This window comes from Apis mellifera, linkage group LG11, assembly GCF_003254395.2.
Source record: "Apis mellifera strain DH4 linkage group LG11, Amel_HAv3.1, whole genome shotgun sequence".
NCBI lineage: Eukaryota > Metazoa > Arthropoda > Insecta > Hymenoptera > Apidae > Apis > Apis mellifera.
In genome coordinates, this window is record NC_037648.1 from 9,806,163 (window position 1) to 9,820,543 (window position 14,381).

At 36.2% G+C, this 14,381-nt stretch overlaps 1 protein-coding gene across 5 annotated transcripts in view; it reads right to left on the bottom strand.

Moving 5' to 3' along the window:
• LOC551736 (nephrin) overlaps positions 1–14,381 on the bottom strand; it is a 347,898-nt gene that overhangs the window by 331,932 nt on the left and 1,585 nt on the right. The window lies entirely within an intron of this gene.

Consider the following 14,381-nt stretch of genomic DNA (forward strand, 5'->3'; position numbering starts at 1 on the left):
TACGTACTCATTGCATGCTCTTTCTTTTTCCGTTTTTACCCTCCCATTCAACGAGCCGTGTGCATTATTAGCACGCATATACACGACATAACATTTCCGGACGATTCATTATCCACTAATAATCGTCGGTGAAATTGTTGGTTTATAATTACAAATACGAAATTGCGTGGACAAGAAACGTGAATTCACATTTCCTCCTTTCGCATTTTTCCAATGGAGGACGAATTCTCATGGATATTTCACCACAATCTTTTTTTTTCACGAATTCATTATTTCATTTCTTAATAACTCTTTCATCCTCGTCTCAACTAAATCCAATCGACATTTTATTTAATTTTAGAAAGACTAGCAAAAATATTATCCTATTTACATGTATATTTGATTCACAATAACCTAATTAGCAATTTAAACTTAGGTTTATAGACGAATAATATCCTCCCCGTAATAATTTTCTCCGTCAAACGTTTCAATTACCCTTAAAAACCTCGTTTCATCGTCATTTCGCAGCGATTCCTCCGTAGATCTTGACCGTACATTCCTTCCACAGCCTTGTTATTCCCCTCCCCACTGGCTTATTTCCATAGATCGACCTTTCGTCGAGATTCTTTATTAACCTCTCTCTCTCTCTCTCTTTCTTTCTCTCATCTCAAAGCAATCGCGTCCCTTCCGCATAGAGAATTCATTGGACGTGTACGGTGATCGAATTTGAAATTACGCGCCATTTAACCGGCCGATCGATCGAGAGATGTAAGATCTCGAGTGTAGAGAAGAATAGAGTTAGGGGTTGAAGGGAAAATCGTTTGCTTGAAAGGGGTGAGAATTCGATTAAGAAAACGGTCGCTCGATTCTTGGAAATTAACCGGGGAGATAACGTTGGAATATGATATTTAATTTTATAGAAAAATCGAAATAGTGTTAATCGCTCGTGCTCTCGCATTATTCCGTGATAACGAAATAAAATAACTGGAACATGATGGAGGAAAAATCTTTTAAAATTAACTAATGTATCGAATATAATAAGAAAATATCTTACGAATGAGAAATTCATTTTTGAAGAAAAGACACGATTCTGACGAAGAGAAATACGATTTTCACAGTTACTCTTAAAGAGAAAGGTTAATAAATACCTGATGAAAAAGAAACTAATAAACCTCTCTCCACTGAAAAATTTCGAAAATACCTTCAAAATCGAACAATTTCATCCGAAATCCGACCGATCTGTCATTCGAGCAACAACCGTTCGACACCCTATACCTATTACCTTCCGCGGAAAGGAAAAAGAGGGGATTACAAAAAAAAGGAACGTAATTACCGATATCACCACCCTCCAAACAAAAACGGATCGATGTACACGCCCACCCCTCCTCGTCCAGAGAATATTCAAAAGCGGAAGAGCGGCTATTGACCGTAAACGATAGTCATCGTCATGAAGAGATCTCTCGAGCGCATACCTCGTCAACCTCCGGGATACATTGCCGCGAAAAACGTAACCCATGTTGCGCAACCGTGTTCCTTTTGTTGCTGGATAAAACAAATCTTCGATGATTATTTTATATGACGAAACGTATGATTCAAGAAAAGTTGAAACTCGATCGAGAAGAGGAGAGTGATTACTCGAGTTGAATATTTATTTGGCCTCGAAATATCATTTTGGAGGATATAATTCTTTATATCGATTGTGTGGAGAAATTTCGATTTCTCTGGGCGAAAAGAAAGAATGGAAGTATATTTATCAAGGATTATTAATCGCAGAATCGTTTCGATTCTTTCTATTATAATAAATCTCGTATTGTATCCACGAACGAGAGTTCATACAACAACTTGGACAAAAGAGAATAATCGAGATGATTAATCGAAACGTATTTCGACTACGAATCTTTCTAAAAAACTATAAATTATAAAGAATTCTCGAGAACCGTTAAACGGCGTAATACGTGTTCGAGAACGACGATCACAACACTCGAATCAGAATGATAGAAGAAAGAGAGAGAGAGTTGGATCGCGTGTCAACGGAATAAAAATGAAACGAGGTAAACGAGAGAGGGCCTGTGCCGCAGCCTCACTTATCCCCGTTGACGGTGGATTGCGGTTTTTCAGCCGCGCGCACGGTAATTGCCGGCGGAAGATCGTAAGAGCATCGAATTACGAAGCGAACGGGTACGATCTCTTTTCTTTTAATTGAAAAACACAACTGCCGATCGAATCCGCGGGCTACCAGATCGAATCGATGAGGGAGGGGGGAAAAATGTGGAGAAGAAGGATCGATCGATGGATCGGTTTGAGCTATGCCCGTTCGATTCGTTTAATTGAAAGGATTCGCTCGTGAGTGAAACGCAGGTAAAATTAATGCGGATCAAGTGGGCTTATGAGGGTATATGTGGATTTGGTACGCGACGTACGATGCTGGCTGGTTTTAGGGAAAATAGGAGAACCATGTATTAGGAAACAACGTTGATATAATAACTCTGTTTGGTATAATATGGCAAGTGAGACTGGTTTGAGAATTAAAATATTTCTTAATTATGAAAAATAGGAAGAAAAATAATCTGTTTTAAGTATTGTTGCAGAACTCTGTTGAAAGTTACATTGAAGAAACTTTTAATAATATCTCGTTTATTAAATATGATGTAAAATTGGTGAAAAACTTGGGGACGAAAGAATCGAGAGAATTAAATTCATTCGGGATAACGTTATATCATGCGTGCCATTTTAAGTTAATCGACAACGAGATTAATCGTCGTGATGGACGAGTGAGAGCATAATTAATGCGTGATAAACAAGATACACGTATCAGGAATGGTAACGATGATATCGTTAATCGTTGGTTAACAGAGATTCGTATCGCTCGTTTCCGTTGCAACTCAGAAACGCAAATATATACGTTCTCTACGTTAATCGATAATTTGGATATTTCCAAAATAGTAGAAATTGAATATCGTGCAATATAATATAATTCGATCAAATTATTATCTCCTCTCCCTAATCTCTCCATTCCGTATCATCCTCTTCCCCAAAGAAATTTTCAAACTCGCGTCACTTCCCCTTTAAAATGCAAATCACGCGTGCGAGATTTACGATAATTTCCCAGGATTAAACGCAATTATGGGTATTCATTCATTAAATGTTCTACGTTGCATGTTAACGAACGAACGAACGAAAGTTTGTTGCGAGGACGGAACGTAAAATTGAACAATTTCGAATCGCGTTATTTTTATTACAATACGGGACGGTACGTGATTTGGCCGTAAAATAAACCGCGAAATCAGCCCATTGTTTTACAACTCGCGCTCGCGACGGCTGGGATAAAATTCGAACGGTGGACACTTTTTAACGTGGCGTAAAAACTTGGGGGGAGGGAAGAAAGATAAAACCGCGCAAACATGGGGAAAATTTTCGATCAAATTAATTCCTTTGTCCGATTGTATCTCGTTAATTCAATTCGCAACGAAAGTATGCAATGTTTCTTTTTCAGAGGAAAAAGAAAAATCACAAAAAATTGGTCAGTGTCATCGTTTATTAATTCTCCTTAAATTTTTTTCCTACGATTCATGATTCTTTGTTCACCTTTCTATCATTATAATCGAAATACAGAGACGAAGAACTGGAGATTCCCAAAATTGACAAAATACCCGGATATTTCCAATGCCGAATAATCGAAACGAAAAAAGCAGTTTCGAGCAGAACCTATCCAAATTTCCATCTCTCTCTCCGTAAGCGCATATTTCTTCGTTAAAAGCCTCGCCCTATCGAGGCAAGCTCTCGTGCTCTCATCGATAACACGCAAAACAACAACTGTTCAAGTCCACCGGTTCAAGGATCCGAAAAATTTGACTGGAAAAAGCCGAAAATTCACCGGCTCTCGCGGCGGGCGAACCTGCATCTCCACAATTTTCGCACTAGAGAGGCAAACAAACACCGAAATGTATTGGTCAATCTCGATATATACACGTTTCCAAAGCGAGGAAATAGAATTGCAATGAGAGGTTCCTGAAGTAGAAATTTCCCGCAAAGGTCGGGCCATCACGCTCGACATATGCGTTAGATACGCTACTGTGAAAAATTCATGCAACTTTCTCCGTCTCTCTCTCTCTTTCTATATTTTTGGATCATTTAACAACCGATAATGTTCTCTTCAAAGAATTTTTATTCCTTATCGTACTTGTTCTTCGATTTGCGGCAGAAATTTCATTTCACCTCACCTCTCGTTTCCTTTATTCTTTCAAACGATGAAAGAATTCAGAGATACAGTTTTCGCAATTAATCTCACAGCCAGATAATAAGAATTGGTTTATTTTCGAAAAGTGGTCCAAGTGATGATAATTTAAAAAACGATCCATCCGGTTTCCCGTGCAGGCGTCCGCCTGCAATCTGTCCACTCGCTACAACACCTCCCCCTTTCCAACTCTCCCCCTAGACAGAGACATTTGGCGCGCGTATACCTCTCTGCCATTCCATTTAGCCGGCGTTCCGCGTAATCTGAACGGCAAAAGCGAGGCTCACGACGAGGGTAAAATATCCGGATGTGTGCGTTGGAGAAAGAGAGAGAGAGAGAGAGGAGGGGCACACGCGACAGAGGAATTCTCCTGTGGCGAAAGGAAAGGAGAGACGAAAGGGGAGGAAAGACGCGAAGCCAAAGCGTCGCGCCAACGATTCCAGCTTTATACGCACACACAGAAGCTGCCGTCGCGGAGAGGAGAAAGAGAGAGGAGAGGAGAGAGGAGAGACTCGCGTGGTGAGGTGAGAAAAGGAGGACGATTCCGCGTACGTTGAAACGGGGTGAAACGTCTATGTAATCCGAGCCAGTTGCATTATCTCGCGACTCCGTGTGTCCCTTTCTCCACCCTCTGTCACGCGACCGTGGTTTATGTTCTTTCGCGGCGAAACTTCTCGCACGTTTGCCGGCCGCTAGAGATTCCCTCATCTATCTGATCTATACGCGGTGTACATGAGATGTATAATTCGTGGAATCTATATCGATACGAAGAATTTGTATAGAATATTTAGAAATTTAGAATTGTATGGAAGATCTATATGACTGATACTTTTTTTTTTCAGCTTCTAGATTCCCTGATCTATACATGGTGTTGAGATATATAATTCGTGGAATCTATATCAGAAAGAGATAAAGAAGAATTTGTATAGAATATTTAGAAATTTAGAATTGTATAGAAAATCTATGTGACTTTTTTTTTTCAGCTTCTAGAATCGAGATTCCCTAATCTATCTGATCTATACACGGTGTTGAGATATATAATTCGTGCTTGGATATCGATACTCAGAAAGGGACAAGAAAGAGATACGAAGAATTTGTATAGAATATTTAGAAATTTAGAATTGTATAGAAGATCTGACTGATATTTTTTTTTTTCAGCTTCTAGAATCGAGATTCCCTGATCTATCTGATCTATACGCGGTGTATATGAGATGTATAATTCGTGGAATCTATATCGATACGAAGAATTCAATTTGTATAGAATATTTAGAAATTTAGAATTATATAGAAAATCTATATGACTGATACTTTTTTTTTTCAGCTTCTAGAATCGAGATTCCCTGATCTATACGCGGTGTTAAGATATATAATTCGTGGATTCTATATCGATACTCAGAAAGAAACAAGGAATAAAACGAAAAATTTGTATATTGTATATAGAATATTTAGAAATTTAGAATTGTATAGAAGCTCTGACTGATATTTTTTTTTTTCAGCTTCTAGAATCGAGATTTCCTGATCTATCTGATCTATACACGGTGTTGAGATATATAATTGGTGCTTGGATATCGATACTCAAAAAGAGACAAGGAAGAGATACGAAAAATTTATATATTGTATATTATATATTTAGAAATTTAGAATAGTATGGAAGATCTATATGATTCAGCTTCTAGATTCGATCTATATGGTGTTGAGATATATAATTCGTGGATTCTATATCGATACTCAGAAAGAAACAAGAAATAAATACGAAGAATTTGTATATTGTATATAGAATATTTAGAAATTTAGAATTGTATAGAAGCTCTGACTGATATTCTTTTTTTCAGCTTCTAGAATCGAGATTCCCTGATCTATCTGATCTATACGCGGTATTGAGATATATAATTCGTGGAATCTATATCGATATTCAGAAAGGGACAAAGAAGAGATACGAAGAATATTTAGAAATTTATATATATATATATATATATATATATATATATATAACTAATACTTTTTTTTTTTCAACTTCTAGAATCGATATTCCCTGATCTACACGGTGTTGAGATGTATAATTCGTGGAATCTATATCGATATATTCAGAAAGGGACAAGGAAGAGATAGGAAGAATTTGTATAGAATATTTAGAAATTTAGAATTGTATAGAAGAATTGTATCTGACTGATATTCTTTTTTTTTTTTCAGCTTCTAGAATCGAGCCTGGAAAGATACGTTACGAATATACTAATAACACCCTGTATATATTATGGTAACCGTGCGAGGTAACCATGTGTATCCGATTTCGCGAGAACTCACGTGCTCGCTTCACGTTTCACGGAATACGGAATATCAAAGGGGGAATGGAGAGAGATGTTCATTGTCCGGATAAGTAATAATGCATAACGCTTCACGCGTTGGATTAATCTTGCGCGATTGGATGGGGAAAAAAATAATATATTCCTATTTCTCGATTTTCCATCAGTGGATTATTACGAACCGACGAGGGAAGGAAACATTAGATTGAAGTTAAAAACTTCTCCATTAATTATTCGATATTTGAAACGTATGATAAAGTTGGGCTTGGCACAAAGATTGTAAAAGAAGAATAAATATTGTACGAAGAGTGCAATACAAAGAAACGAGAGGGTTGAAGGGTTGATTGGACAATAAAGGGATGTTAGTTTTGAGGGGGACTAATGCACCGATGATTGACCGATCATCAGAAAACGTGGCGCAATTTGTCAAATAAATACAATGTTTGCACCGTGTGTATCGTTTCACGATGAAAATTGATGATGTGTAACAAGAGACCAACGATTGTTTAATATTCATCTCATCGAGAAAATTGATCGGCCCCCTTCCCGATCGTCGGTTTACTTTTCGTCCATACGAAGTTCGAAACGATTTTACCTGACTGAACTTTAAAATTGAACTAATATTCTTACATTTATCCAAACCAGAAAATTTTTTCGATTCTCCTTTTAATAAAATATACTCCTTGTTTCAGATTTAGAGAATAATGATATTACGAATTATTACGAATTGAATTGGGATGTGAAATATTTGTTCCTTTCAATTACGATTCAAAAATCAGAATCTTATAATCAAAAAAGGGGAGAAGCGAAAAATGTTATTAATCAATTGCCAGTCGAGATGAAAATAATTCATCGGGATAAAAAGGAACGGTGTCGGAGGGAGGGGAAGAGTGTTTCGTTTGAAATCAGGACGCGCCTCATAAATTGATACCGACGAAAATTTGAGAGAAATATTAAAATTTCATTGTATATATCCTTGGTTGAAGTTTGCGCCACCGCCACCCTCGTCGCACTTTTATTTCCTTTCAGATTCCCTCTAATATTTTATAGAGTATCCTCCTCCTTGCATTTTTCGAAATAAATATCCACCCGCCAAGCAACGATATTAAATTCGCATACTAGCCCGTTTTTATTTAACTAGACAGCGGTAGACAGTCAAGTCCCCTGCTTCCGCCGAATATCTCGCTAACAAAATTACCTTTCCTTTCGAATCTTACCTATAAAAATCCACGGGATATTCGAATGTTCGACCATTCCCTATTTTTTTCCACGATATATCTTTCATATCAAACACATGAGTAATTAAAAATCGAAGGAAATTTAATTTATTCGATATATATACACGCTCAAAACGAGAATTTAATCATTTTTTTATATCTTGGAAGATGTTTCAATAGTTAATTCTTTATGAGAGAATATTTTAAAATATCTTAAAAATATATTTATCGCTGTTATTTCTTTCTCCTTTAAACAGAGACTAAAACGAGATATGATTTAGATTTATTTATATAGAATAATTGCAACGTGAAATTCGAAATAACAAAAAGAAAAGAGAGAGAGAGAGGCTAAAAACTTATTTGGAGAGGTGAAATTGAAAAATATTCGATAATTACGAAACTAGACTAGATATCAACCGGATGTGGAACCGTGAGGCCAATAAAAAAAATTGCGATATCCTGGCTCGTGGATCAACGTCCGCTCTCGCAGACCGATGAAACAAGGTTTTGGCTCGCGTGTTCCCATCACCGCGGAATTAATACGAATTTCCATAACTATTGGATGAGGTTATCACAACTATACCCTGTATTCATATGTAGCAGCAAGCCGGTTAAACCGGAACAACTGTAGTAACTCGTTCGAGCGATGAGTACACGTCTTCAGTTTTACCGTGCTCGAATTATCCGCAAACAGAATCCTACACGATTTCAAACAATTCCATGTAAATTCTCGTTTCCACGAAAACGTTATCGATCTTTTAACAACATCCCCCGTAATTGCTCCTCCTTCAAAACGTAATATTTTCACAACAAACATCTCTTGATCGATGTTAGATTTTTCTATTTTTTAGAAAAAAGAAATATTTGATCAATGAATCGAATATGGTGAATTCTTTGGAAAATTTCCCCTTTCTTGGAGTGAAAATTGTAACGGAAGATGAAGAGATTCGAAAGGAAGATGGAATCTCATGGATTAAATAACGATATAAATCAGGAATAAAATTTCGACGTGTAACGTTCGAAGATTTCTCTAGCGACTGAAAAATTTCACGGACAATTGAGCTGCACCTATCCTAAATCTTTCACGATTTCCCGATCTATAAATTTATCTTCCTGAATACGATCATCAAATCGAATATGTACATAAAGTTTTTACTTTCAGCAATTTTCCTTTTTTAATCGTTATTCATCTTTTTAACGATTATCATTTTTAAATTTACAATCTCTGCTTCGATTCGAAAAGTTCGAACAATCTAAATCCAACACAATTAACAAGAGGTTAATTTCGAATTGATATTCGATTTCAATTTTTGCAATAACCTTACTATTCAAGCTTCCAATTTTCAATTTCGTGTGCAACAAAAGCAAACAAGTTTCAAAGCGAGCTCCAATTTCTTCAAAGCATCGTCGCCAAAAAAGGGACGAAATTGGTTTCACGCAAGAAACGACAATAAAAAAGTGGGGAGAGAGGGAGGGAAAAGGGAAGGGCGAAACGACCTTGTTCTCAATTTTTCAATTTATCAGCAAGATTCTATCTGACCCATCGAAATTTCAATTCGCCAAAGAGGCGAACGATGGCTCGAAGTTTGGACCGGGTTTGCGCCCGGAAACAAGGACACATGGCGCGAAATTCGACGCGGCTCGAGCAACAAATTTTTCACGGAGCTCCCCGCCATCGATAAATCACCGGGATAAACCGTCGCAACACCGGATCCACCGAATTTTAGAATTTGTTGTACTCGTATTCGACGAAATAATAGACGAAAATAACGAAGAATGATCAAAAGGAAAAAAGAATGAAATGAAATCATCGTCGTTTTAAGAATTATCCATCTCATCGTCTCAGAATTATTCAATTTCAAGTAGCAGCAGAAAAAAAAATTGTATAATTTCAAGAATATTAAAGGAATATTAAATACTTTTAATCTACTAATTTTCGAATAATTACAAAGCCAACGTAAGAATCTTTTAGAACATCCACTTGATCGAATGAAAAGTGGATATTCGTGATTTAACCACCCTGTGCACGTTCGTTTTGAATGGAAAACTTTGAAAAGCTTTCGCTCGGAAGAGAAGAATCATCGCGATCATCCGGCAATTATATCCTCCTCTCTCGAAGGTGAGGGGAAATTAATTTAAATTCTTTCTCGAGCAAATAAAACTTTGATGAAAAGTCCGCGACGAAGACGAACTTGGAATAAACAAGCGAAACATCCCCGCCATTCTTCCTCCACTCGTCCCGATATCGACGACGATTATTTCTCACCAGACAGAAACATCGGCTAAATCGACGAAAGATAAGAGGGAGGAGGATACGATTTACAACGAAATCGAAACTCGATGGCGGCGCCATATTTTAAGAGAGGAGAATCGAGGGTTGGCGAACGAAACCGCGAAAGAGGAAGAGCAACAAACTATGTGCTGGATGGAACGAACGATCGACAAAAGGAGAGTACATATATATATATATATATATATATATATATATAGAACGAGACTAAAAGCATCGAATAGCAGGAAAATCACGATATTTCATTTATTCTTCTACTACTCCTACTTCTCCACCTTCCATTCTTTTTCGCAAACATTCGATTCACGTGAAGAAAATCGACCTCCTTCGTGGAATCAAATAAGTAAGCAAGTACGTTCTACTCTCTCCATAAAGTATCGCGAAATAGCTAACTCTTTCGTGGTTGCAACGATATATAAATGAGAACCGCTTCGTAATTAATATTCTTTCGCCAGCTAGATAACCGAGAAGGGTTTGCGTTACGTTTGCAATACGCGAGACAAACATGCGAGCATTTTAATATTTTTCTCCGACAGACTCGGATATTACTCGTTTTTTTACTCGAGCGTGGTGAAAGGAGCGGCCGGTTTCTTTTTGATTTTCGTGGAATATATCTGGTGGATAATCGAGGACGAGAAATGTACACGATCCTTCGTTACATCGTGTCGGCTTGCTTGTTTTGTGTGTCGTCGGAGGAATTATTAAACTTGTTCGAATTAATATCGGTCGATTTTCGCAAACTGTTCACTTTCCAAAGTGAAACTGGGTTAAACTGTAATCTTAAACTCGTGCAAGATAGGCGAAAATTTCATTAAAATTAAAGTTTCGAATCCGTTTTACAGCGATGATCGGAGAAAAGATGATTCAAAAGTTTCAAATTATCCGTTTGAGTGAAAAAGAGAAAAAGGATTCGTAAATTTATAGAACGATATTCGTTATTATTATCCTTTAAAATTTCCAAATGCAAGCGTTGTTAATTGTATATAGATGAAAACACGGATACAACGTTATGCAACGTACGAAACCGTTTAACCCCTTAAATTATTATTAATTGATTCATTAAGTCTTATGATTCATCATAGTTATATTATAATATATCATAATTAGTATTACTGCAATTTATATAATGTAATTATACATTGTTTTTCATCATTGTTATTTATGATACATTATTATATAATTTTATATTACCACGTTATATTATTATCCTAGAGATAGAAGAACTTCCATGATACACAATATTGCCATCAAACGAAATTTTCGCTTCAGAATTATTCCTCGAAACATCTTCCTTACTTCCTGTCTACGAAACCATAATAGATCGTGTTAGACGAATTTATTCGACGAGTTCTTTAACGAAAATTCGAGAAAATTTCCTCCCTCTCCCTCTCTTTTTTTAATTAACCATATCCCAAGCTTAAAACGATCCTTGCATCCTCTTCCATTGGATTAACCACGGATTAAGTATCACGTTCGAGGGATATTTAGCCTGCAAAATTTATCCACTATCGCGTTATATTTAAAATCGATGCGGTAATACGTATTCGAAACGATTTAATATACATCAAGCAAACCTATCTCAATTTTAAATCTCTCTTTCTCTCTCTCTTTCCCCCTTTCTCGAACGTTTTGCTCCGCGAGTTTTAATATTTCCGGATATTCTCCAGCCCCTTCTGCATCCTTTCAAAATTCCCACCCAAATGGAGAGAAAAATCCGCGGGATGTTTTTCCCCTCCCTTCCTTCCTCCCTTCCTTCCTTCCTTCCTTTTTTTCCTCGATCCCTTCCTAATTTCACGCAACCCTCACGCCGTGACCGTACGCGAAATTAGGTAATTACAAACGGTGCCGGTAAAAATCATATGGTAACGAAATTCAAATCGGAATACGGTAATTCGGATCTCCAGAGAAATCGAGGGAAATATGAAAATCGTCCGGATTTAAAAAAGAGAGAGAGAGAGAGAAAATGGAGAGGAGAAAATGGAAGGCTCGAAAATCTCATCTCTGAATTACATCGTCTCCGGCTGGCACGTTCCTCATCGGTCAGGAAACTTCGCGCTGGAATTGTAATTCGTTCCGGCCGAAGATGCGCCCAGTTCATCCGGAGAGGGGTGAACAGGAGGGGGGAAAAAATCGCGAAATTTCGTTAAACGCATTAAACGAGCTCGGTTAAAAAAAAACTCGAAACTTGGGGGGTGAAATTCGTGATACGAATTTGCAACTTTTTACGGACGCCTCGTTTGTTTTTTTCGAGCCTCGAATTAGTAGGACGTTAGTTTTTTCTCTTTCTCTTTTTAACGAAAATATATCAATTAATAACTGTTTTTATTATTTATTAACGGGATTTTGGATCAAAGACTTTTTTCATTATTACTCCATTATGTACTATTTTTTTTTTTTTTTTGGAATATATTTGTGAAGAAAAATCACTCGTCTAATCTTTCGTTTCGTATTTTAGATTCTTTCTACTGGATCGTTATATATATATATTTCTCTTACAAAATAAACTTTAAAATCAGTTTTTATTATTTATTAACGGGATTTTGGATCAAAGACTTTTTTCATTGTTACTCCATTATGTACTATTTTTTTTTTTTTTTTTTGGGAATATATTTGTGAAGAAAAATCACTCGTCTAATCTTTCGTTTCGTATTTTAGATTCTTTCTACTGGATTATTATATATATTTCTCTTACAAAATAAACTTTAAAATCGAGCGTATATTTTACATGTGAAATGTTATTAACCTGAGAAAACTCGTTGGCCAATCGAGAACCGTTTTCCAATGTTTAACGTCATTTAGGAAAAGCATCGAATGACAAACTGAACGGTTTAATGCGGATTCACGGTGATCATTTAGCAAATCGATACCCTGATTAAACGCACGACGCGTCTTCCGGTTAATTAACCGCTATCACGCGGCTCCAGAATTACGTGGAAATAGTCCTATTTCAAGTTTGAAATATTGAAAGAGCGAAAAGGTGTTTTTTACGCGCTTTTTTTGGAAACCGATTTCATCTCAAGTCACTAGTGACGCAAAGTGTGTTAGAATATATCCGAAACGCTAATAAATTTCCCTAGATAAGATCATAAATTACCTTTCGAGTTACTAGATCTACCTTACCCTCTGAATTCATCCGTCGTAAGCAATAGTGAAGTGTACACAACACCAGGATCAATCGAGAAGAATCTAAATTTACTTCTACGTCCAATGAATAATGGCAAAGACATTTTCTGAAATTGGAATAGAAATCTGAGAATGAAAAATTCTACTGACTTTGCCTCGATAATTTTGACGAAAGAGGATCGAACACTTTCTAAGATTGGAAGGAAAATTTGAAAAATCAATTTTCGATTCATTTAAAATCTAAATCTTTGTCTCTGATATATAATATTAATTGCAGAGATACGATAATCATAATCATCATAATTGTAATATATTTCAGATATATTTTGGTATCCTATCTAAACGCACCACCAAACAAATCACCATCCATATACATGATTAAATTTCAAAGGGAGATAAAAAAAAAACAGATTTATTGCAACTATTTGCAGCTATAAAGTATGCAAACAACAGAACGATGAAAACAGTGACAAGAATCTAAGAGAGAAAAGGCAAAAAAGAAAAAAAAAAAAATTCGCTCTACATTCGAGGACACGGAGTCGCGGTTCCATTTATCGAGTGATTGGTCAGCTGAATGATTGGATGGCTGCCTTTTGGCGCAATTTTGCCAAATCCAATTTCCGCCCTGTATTTTCTTTATCGCGTTTCAACTTCAATCGGTTAAGTCTCGTATCTGGTCTATGCACACTTATAAATCGATACAATTTCTAATTGTTCCTCGAAATGTTCTCGAAAAGATAATTTTGTTTGAGAATCGTGACGATACATTTTTTGATAATTTCATATTTCCCGCTATTCGCCTCTGTTCGTAATATTTCGTAAAGCTGATTTTTATTTTGATCTTTCTGTATAATTTCGTGTATTTAATAATAATTTTTGAATCGGTAAAAGTTGTAAAAAAATCAGCAAAGAAATACAGACTCACGTTTTCTACAAATGTGTACGGTTATTATGTTATTCAACATTATTGCACGATATATATTTTTTATCGCGATGCATATTTTATCTCCGTCACATGTTACAAAATACTTTCCATCGACTCTACAAAACTCTACTTATTTCTTATTTTCCCTCATTTATACTCTTGGAAAATGTTTAGACAATATATTTTTATAATAAATACGAATTTCCTCGAAATAATGCGTAAAATTGTTAAATTTATTGAAACTTGCTTCGGAGCAAATGAGTATAAAGTAGATTTGTTAATAATACCATAGAGGTCACTAACGATCACGAAA